Source organism: Cyanistes caeruleus, chromosome 3 (assembly GCF_971803275.1).
Source record: "Cyanistes caeruleus chromosome 3, bCyaCae1.hap1.1, whole genome shotgun sequence".
NCBI classification, from domain to species: domain Eukaryota; kingdom Metazoa; phylum Chordata; class Aves; order Passeriformes; family Paridae; genus Cyanistes; species Cyanistes caeruleus.
In genome coordinates, this window is record NC_141703.1 from 114,358,746 (window position 1) to 114,368,086 (window position 9,341).

Consider the following 9,341-nt stretch of genomic DNA (forward strand, 5'->3'; position numbering starts at 1 on the left):
GGGTAAAGCCCTCCTTCCCCCGGGGCAGGGCGTGCTGGCAGAATCCCTCCCGCTCGGGCAGTTGGGAGCTAAGCGGGGGGAACCGAGCACGATGGCCGGGCTGGCTGGGAGGGTGTCCCGGCAGCCTGCTGGAATTGTTTTGCTCTCCCGACAGGCGATGCCAGCTCGGCAGCAGACACGGGAGCAGGGAGCAGAAGGGCCTTATAAGGAAGCAAAACGAGGCTCAGCCATTCCGAGGGCCGGCGGGACCTGCCGGGGCCGCGGAACCAGAGTCCAGTACCTTGGGAAAGCCATCGAGTCCCAGCTGTGCCCGACCCCCACCTCGTCCCCAGCACAGAGCACTGAGAGCCACCTCTAGGGATGGGCACTCCAAACCTCCCTGAGCGTCCTTTCCATGGAGGAATTCCTCCTGATGCCCAACCTGAGCCTCCCCTGGCCCAGCCTGAGGCCGTTCTCTCTCCTCCTGTCCCTGTTCCCCCCTGGCTGTCCCCTCCTGGCAGGGAGTTGTGCAGAGCCAGAAGGGCCCCCTGAGCCTCCTTTTCTCCTTCTGAGCCTCTTTCCAGCTCCCTCAGCCCCCCCTGGGGCTCCAGCCCCTTCCCCAGCTCCGTTCCCTGCCCTGGACACGCTCCAGCCCCTGCAGGTCTCTCTTGTCAGGAGGGTCCCAGAGCTGCGCCCCCTCACTGGAGGTGCCCCAGCACAGCCCAGGGCCTTGGGCCTCTTGCTCACCTGGACCCACCTGGGGTCATGTCCAGCCTCTGGCACCCTCACTCCCAGGACCTTTTCCAGCGTTCCAGCCACTCTGCCGCAGCCTGGAGCGCTGCCTGATTCTCCCTGTCTGGGGAATGTGGTGTGCAGGAGGTGCGGGTGCTCCTGCCCAGGTGGGGCCAAAGGATGAGCACAAGGGTACGGCCACTGCCAGGGCCAAAACCCAGGGGCAGAGAGGAGGAGGGAGCTGCAAAGCCAACGGTGGAAAGGCATCTGGGATTTTGGAGATGGCTTTTCCACATCCTTCCTTCCACGATGGGTGGGATCCGTGTGCAGTAGCCAAGCATCCCATCCCACGAGGGCACCAGGGCTGTGATGCTGGGGAAGATAAGCCATCCTGCCTGGGTGCTCAGCATCACCCCCAGGAACTGAGCATATCCCCAGGAGCAGAACATCCCGCCTTGGGGCCGGGCATCCCCTTGGATGCGCACCTCCTTCCCGTGGGGCTGGTGATCCCAGCTGAGCATCCTCTCTCGGGGCTGAGCAGCCCCCTGGCACGGAGCCCTGCAGCCTAACGCAATCCCTCATCTCCCTGTGGCCACATCCCCGGCTCCTTGTCCCTCGCTGTGCCCGTCGCCAGGAGCATCCCCGGAGCCGCAGCTCCCGAGCCTCCCGGCACGTCCCGGCGTTGTTTACTCCTCCCGTCCCGCCGCGTCGCTTCACCCCAGCGCTTCCTGGGCTGGTGTCTGAAAATAGATATTTTTAACCTTTTAAAAATAGAAAGTCTCGCAGAGCAGCAGCTCCTGTTTTTCCATTCCCTTCTCATTTCATCTCAGGGCGACGGAACCCGAGCCGGGCCACGCCGGGGGTGGCGTGAAGGCGGCCCCGTAAACAGGCTCCTGCAAAAGGGGCACTGGGGAAAACACACGTGTGCCTTGAGAACGAAAAGAAAGGGAAGAAAGAGAAGGAAAGAAAAAAAAGCGACTAGAAAGGCCGGCCACTTTTCGCACGGAGCCTTATTTGGTATGTTCATGAAAAGTTATATCTTCACACTGTAAAAAATGCCACTTATTACTCATGCTTTACTAGGTAAGTGTGTTTTCCTTGGCAGCAAGCGCTCTGGGGTTTTTTTCGCACTTCACTACTCCCGTACAAACTATTTCGAAGGTTTCATTAGTTTCTCCATCAGAACTGGCGCTGCTGCCGCTGTCTGAGGCTGTTAAAGCGAGACACAGCCGCTGTTTGTTCGGGGCTGTAAAACCCCAGCTCGGCTGTGCGGGGCTCACAGGGCGCCCTTTCAGCCCCGTCCCCGCTGTCACCGTGCGGGTGTCGCTGAGGACACCGCCCTGTGCCGTGTCACGGAGCGGGGCTGCCACCCCATCCATGTCCCGCTCCTCGCAGGTGTCACCCCGTCCCCTTGGAGCGCAAGTCACCCTTTCTTCACGACCGCTGTGGAAAGGGGGATGTCACCCTGTCCTGTTGTTGCTGCAGGCGATGTCGCGATGTCCCTGCACCCCTCGTAGCCCGGAGTGGGGACAGCGAGCGGTGGCACAGCCCCGTGCCCGTCCTGGCGGCCACCACCGCCCCCGGGCCGCCTGGCAGCGCTTCCCAGCCGCTCTAAAAGCCAGCTTTGTGTTTTACAGCCAGGCCCTCGCTTGGCACACGATTTTAATTAGAGTCTGGTTACACGGCTCGGCAGATGTGGAATGTATTTCTTAGCCCAGGTGGAATAAATCTATTGCCATAAAAACCAACCCCCCCTGTTATTAAATTCTCCCTTCTAAATAGCCCAGTATTGAGATGCACAGCCCCCCGCCCCCCCCCCGCCCGCTCCCCCTCAATGCAAACTCTTTTCTAAGTGCTTAATGAGCTTTAATTTTATTATATTCCCTGCCCGTATGGAACCGGCTTCTGGTCCTGGCGCAGGTTCCCGGCTACCGGCCCCTGTGCGAGGGGTGCGGGGACTGGCCAGCCCCATGGCCGGGGGCTCGGGGCTGTCCTTGCAGCAGCAAAGCTCAGCTCAGGGACCGTGGTGTGGTCCCCGGTGACAGGGACGTGCCTGGGGACTGGTCCCCGCAGTTTGGAGAGCTGCTGTGGGGGCAGCCCAGGGACAGCCCTGCCCTTGGCAGGGTCCCTTGATGTCCCCGGGGATGAGCAGAGGGTCTGGCTCGGTGCCAAGGCCCCAGGCGACAGGGTGACATCGCCGGGATGTCACCAGAGCTCCAGCCCTCGCTGGAAACGGGGCTAAACGAGGGGCCCGACCCAGCTGGGGCTGGGGCACTGCCCCAGGGAATTCTGCAGGGTGCAGCCCGAGGAAGGCGAACCTCCTCACCCACACTCCCCTCCATCAGACTGAGCAGCGCCTGGACCAGTGGTTGGCAACTTCAAAACTCACTACAGCAGGAAAAAAGCACCCAGGAGGCAGCATCTGCTTCCCAAGATCCCATCGCTCCCAGCAGAGACCGCGGGCTGGAGAGGGGAGCAGACTCTGCCCTGCTGGCACCGAAGCAAAGACTGGAGACCAGGTCAAACCTGGAGAGCTTTGTGACCCATCACAACCCTCTGTTGAGCCTCTCAAAAAGCTCCAGAAACAAAAACTGAAACAATCAAGGAGAGGGGAAAAAAGAGGAGGACATGGGACAGGAGCATGCACAGAACCCATCCCATAGGATCACTGGGATGTCATTTCCCACAAGTCTTCCAGGGACATACCCCCCTGCACCATCCCTAACCACGATGTTTGAAGAACAAAATCCCAGGGATTTTTGCTTGCAAGAGGTTCCTCCTCCCTCCCCATACCTTGGGGAAAGGGAATAAGACCACAGGCCCTGCAAGCAGCAGAGCCTGAGCCCTCCCCACAAATTCCCAGCTGGGAGACTTGGCTATGGGCTCCCCCAGGACTTTTCCCCCAGCTGGCCTGGCCTCTCCTCTGGCCCGCTGGCTGGGAATTTGCAACCAATTCTGTGCCAAGGAGCTGCAGATGACGTTATCCCTCCTCCCCAGACCAGGTGTGGGGAGCACGGCTGCTCCCTGGGGGTGCAGAGCACCGGGGAGTGAGGGACCATCCCCACCACGGACAGCGACCCCCAGGCTTGGGGAGAGCATCACCCAAGGCTTGTCTTGGAGCCCCGTGCAGGGATCAGGCTACTCTGCTGCTGGAATCTCCAGAGGAAAGAGCCAGAGCTGAGCTATGTCCCACCTCTCAGCATTCCTGCACATGCAGCCCACCATCTGTTTGTCCCAGGAGACAGCAACAAATACCTTGGGGTGAGCCCGCAGCCAAGGCAACCCAGCCATCCCCATCCCAACCCGCACATGTGCTGCCTGCCCAAGGAAAGGAGGGAAAACCCAGCTTTTGTGTCAGGGGAAAATGATCTCACAGAGGAAATGACCAACTAGAAAGGGTTAAAGTGCCATTTCAAAGGCAAAACCTTCCTCAAAATCCTTTTGGATTAATTAGGGTTAACCCTGGCCTTGCCGACCTGAAGGACAAAATTCCTCAGATACCAGTGTGTCCCAATTTGCATCAGAGCTGCTCAGACCTGCAGGGCAAGAGGTTCCCAAAGGTACCAAATGCCTTTTTGGGCATCATGATCAGCTTGGGCCAGCATTTGGTGGGGCTGATCCAGAAATGCAACACTTTCTTATTAGCAGGTCAACACCATCTGGAGTGCTTGTCCTGGGAATTTTGGGAGTCTGTCCCAGGCTGGAAGTTGCTTAGATGAAGGGCCAGATTATATTAATCTCTAATCTACCTTCTTTTGTTCCTTTTGGTGATTCACCTTCAGCTCCAAGGGCCAATAATCCATCCTGGGAAGGCAGCAAAGCACTTTGCAGTTTTTCCTGGAAGCCTTTTGGCCCAGGTGGTGACGCTGAGACCATGCCACGCCCGTGGGCACGTTTTGAAAGCCTCCATCCCTTGTGGAACTTCCAGGTCTTCCTGACTTCCAGGGAAAGGTCGTGGAGGGAAGGACAATGTGCAGCTCTCCTCTGTGTCTGTCCGGGGCCATTCCAGATTCCCTCTCTCCTCTCGGGAGGAGCCCACACCGGTGTCTGTGTAACTTCTCGGGACGTGCTAAAAGCAGCTTGGAAGGGGATCAATATTTCCATTCATTTTTCAGTGCTGATCTTCCTGCCACAGAACAGGAGCCGGAAGCCTGACGGGATCTGGAGGAGCCCCTGTGGGTCCCTCTGCAGCCCCATGCCAAATCCTGCTTGCAAACTTCTCCCTCAGGCAGTCCTCAGTGAGCAAAACTCCCCTTTCCCAGGTTTTTCTGTGAAAACTGTGGCCTGCAGCACTCAGTACCAAGCTAAAAGCAAATGTAGAGACAGATAGGGTAAAAAAAAATTAAAACCCCTAAATTTGGCCTGTTTGGATGGACTCTGACATTGCAGGTGGTGCTGGGGGGGCACTTGCCTATATTTCCCATCTAGAAAGTTTTCTTGGAGTCCTGCCTGTCCATCCCTCTTTGGACCTGTGGGTTTAATACCTTGTGCTTCCCCTTGCCTGGAGGCTGGAGGATGGATTGCTGAGGTTATCCTGGAGTTTATCCCTGCGTGGGGCTCTGTTCCAGGGACATGTATGTGTGTTTGTGTGTGTGGGTGTGGGTGTGGGTGTGTGTGTGTCTGTTTGGGGGTCTGGTGCCACAGGGCACAGCCAGGGGCTGGGGAAACTGGCAGTCCTCACCTCACCCACTCAAACTCAGCCCCTAGAGCTGGAAGATGTGCACCTAGAGCAGGGTGCAACTCATGTGGCCAAGCTGTTTTTCTAACCCTGCTCCTTCCAGGGCCACCACCTTCCACTTGGGGACCCCAGCCTCAGAGGAGCTGGGCTGGGTTGATGTTTGCTCTGCAGCCCCTGTCCCTGTGTCTGATGGGTCCATCGGGAGGATTTGCACTGTCTGTGCAGCTGGGAGGCAAAAAGAGGTGTCTGGGCCAAGCAATCCTTCTGACTTCATTTTCAACTGCTTGCAAAGCCCCTGATCAGATGACCCAGATGGTGCTAAATGGCCATGAAGAACCATTAGACAGTGGGTTATTGTCGTGCTCGTTGAGTTAGATAATTGTGATGGGCCTGAACTAATTAATTTCTGCCCCAAAAAGTAGCACTGAATCATGGTCTTTTGGCAACACTGGTGAGAAGGACTTGTAAGCAGTTTCCTTTGGATTTATCCAGCCTGTACAAACGGGGATCTCTGCTGGAGCCACACACTTCCATGGCCAAAACACAGGAGAGCAAGAAAAACCACCCAGGTGGTCAGTAGGAGGCAGGAAAAGTGGATCTCCCTCATCTCACAGAGCAGGTTTGTGCCATGGGTCCGTCCTACCTCCCCTCTGGAATGTCCACATTTGGGAATGGGCAAAGGCCAGGCATCCTGCTGGGGGAAAGGGCCTCTGGGGCTGCGCTCGTGCCATGCCGGTCACACTTCCTCCATCCCTCCTCTGGATGGCTCCAGCTGCCATCTCCAAGGATTTCCCTGTTTTTCTCATCACCCTTTTCTCAGCACCCGTCTTCCAGGAAGCCAGGGGCTTTTTCCAGTGTCCAGATAGTTCTGACTTGCTGGCAAAGCTTCTCTCTGCAGGGATTTCTTTGTTTCCTGATCCTGGGGGTGTCAAACTTTGACAAAGCTGGAGACAGGGAAATGCGATCCCATTTCCCCAGCAGAGCTTGGACAACCTGCCAGATTAGGTACATCCTGAGCTGCTCCCACATCCAAAAAGGTGAAGGAACAGGAGCAAGGAGTGATTACAGACACATTTCTATGTGAGAAGAGACAGGAAATATTAGGACTGTTTAGTCTGGAGAGGAGACAGGTCTGTGGTGGCACGAGAACAGCCTGTGAGCCCTGCAGCACTGACAATCCTCTGGTTTCTCCATTTCTCATCCTGAAAAAAGAAAAGGATGTGCAGAAGAGAGTGGATGCAGAGGAAACATTTGCCCAGCAAGGTACATGTGTCTCTATGCAGAGCTTTTAAGGGAAATCCTATCCTTTTGGGGAGAAATCCCTCCCTTTGACTAGGGGAAGGTGATATTAGAACATACAACCCAATTCACTGGGAGATGCCTAAAAATTGGAACCGTCTCCAGGGCTGTGGGCTCCATACAGGATATTTGGAGCAACACCCAACCCTCTTGTGTGTGGCACGGCACCGGTGACACAGGGACACCCCAGGCTGAGCAGTACCCATCACCAGCACCAGCTCTCCCCCATCCCTGTGGGGAGCAGGACTCTGGAGAACACAGCCAGGAGGTGTTGGCTTCCCCACAGGAAAGGGGGTGCACATGGAGGTGAAAGTCGATATTCTGCGTGACTGAAAACCCGATGCAATGGAAAACAGCAGGGGCCAAGGAAGTTGAGTGTAGCTGGCAATTATGGAGACATATAGTTTGGAGAAGTGTTTTGACTAACCTGATAATACAGCATGAAATAGCACGGCTCTGACGTAAAAAAGACCTAAGACCCCAGAGGTAGAGCCAAAATTTTGATGGTGACTTGCGATCCGTCCCAGAGCACACAGCCACAGGCTAATTCTGGCTGGATGGGACCCCAGGAGGTCCTTGCTCCAACCTCTGTCTCCAAGGAGGGATAACTTTGAAGTTACATCAGGTTGTTCAGGGTTGTGTCCGGGAGAAGGCTGGGTTTCTCCAAGGATGGGATGCCCCTCTCTTCCTTGGTCCCAGTTCCAGCATTTCTGAAGGGGGAAAAAGTTTTTGGCCTCTCTTCCAGCTGAAGCACGTCCATCCAGTCCCTTCCTGCCTGGTACTAGGGACCCAAACCGGTGCCCAAATGCTCTCTGCAGAGACCAAAGGTGTCTCAGCACAAGCTGGACCAGCCATGAGTGACCTGGTGCATTTACTGTGCTCCAAACAGGTCACAGCAGGAGGACAGAGCATTGCAGGAGTGCTGGCAGGACACACAGGTCCCAGAGAAGCAGCAGCAGGAGCTCTGAATCCTGCAGAAGCAGCAGCAGTGGAATCACATCTCCCTGGGGACTGGGAAGTGACACAGCAACCGCCCCAGGCAGGGATTCCTGAAACTGATACTCTGAACAGACTGAAATTCCCTCAGTGTCACTTCAGCCCTCGTGCATGAGCCCTTCTTGCAGGGCTGATGTCCCTCAGTCTGGGCTGATGCCTGAGGCTCTCTCAGACAGCACATTTGATGTCGGTGTCACACAGGCTGGATTTGGGTGTTTGCTGGGAGTTTTTTCCTCTCAGGACATCGGGCTGCCTCCAGGGGACAGCGTCAAGACCCCTGATGCTCCTCCAGCTTGGTGGTGACTTTCTGCTCATGGTTTTAACCCACATCAGCAAAGGCCCAAGCTGGCTGAAACACCTGATGACCTGTGGCTGTTCAGGAGGAGTCTGTCCAGAGCAAGGGGCATCAGTCAGGTTGTGCAGAGAGGTGGAGAGCTCAATTTTTTCCTAAAACCATCCATCTTACCACAGAATCACTGAAGTTGGAAAGAACCTTTAAGATCAATGAGTCCAAATATGCAGCCAGCACTGCCAAGGCTACCACTGGCCTGTGTCCCCAAGTGCGACATCCACAAGGCTTTTAAATCTCTCCAGGAATGGGGACTCCACCACTGGCCTGGACATCTGTGCTACAGCTGGGCAACCTTTTAGGGGAAGAAATCTCCCCTAACAACCAACCTGAACCTCCCTTAGCACAGCTTAAGGCACAGCTTTTCTTTGTCCTGTCTCTTGTCCCCTGGGAGCAGAGCCCGACCCCACCTGGCTGCCCCCTCCTGTCAGGGGGTTGGAGAGGCTGAAAAGCTCTTTTCCAACCCAAGCAATCCCACCGTCTCTTCAGCCACAAGCTGAGGCTGCTCCTTGCTCACAGATGTGCGAAGGCAGCCAGCTCTGGGCGGGATGGAAGGTGCCAGGGCACGGTGTGAGCTCTGCCCCCGAATCAACCCCGTGTTCCCAGCTCGGGGTCTCTCCGGGCTGATGCCTGCGCAGGGACGGACGCGGGGAGCAGGAGCAGGGCGAGGAAGGCGATGCCACCGACGGCGAAGCGCTGCCTCCTGCCCCGGGGCTGCTGATCCCATTACAAGGGTTAATCCCTGCCGTGCCCCGCGGGGAGGTGTGCGAGGGCAGGCTCCTGGCCAGGCTGGCCAGCGCTGACAGCACTCGGGGATTGCTGGCTGCCCACAGCTCCGTCCAGCCTGTCCCTGAGCCCCGGCACAGCCCCGTGTCCCCAGAGCCTCGGGGAAGCTTTTCCCATGTCCCATCCCTCTGCTCTGGGACAGGCCAGCAGAGCTGGGGGTGCCAGGGGAGCGTGGAAGAGTCACATCACACGAAGGGCATTTTTGGAGACCGGGGTGAGGCAGCTCTGTGGTCACTTGAGACCCGTGGTGCTCTCTAGGAGGGAAATGTGCCACACTCTGGGCTGGGATCACTCAGGGGCACCACATCCATAGAATGAGGATGACTGAATTGCTCATATTAGGAAAGCCCTCTGGTCCCATCCAGCCCAACCATTCTCCCAGCCCTGCCAAGGCCACCTCTATCTCACGTCCCCAAGTGCCCCATCCACACAGCTTTAAATCCACCCAGGAATGGGTGGAGCAGCTGTGCCAGGGCTGGACAGCCTTTTGGGGAAGGAATATCCCTTAACAGCCAACCTGAA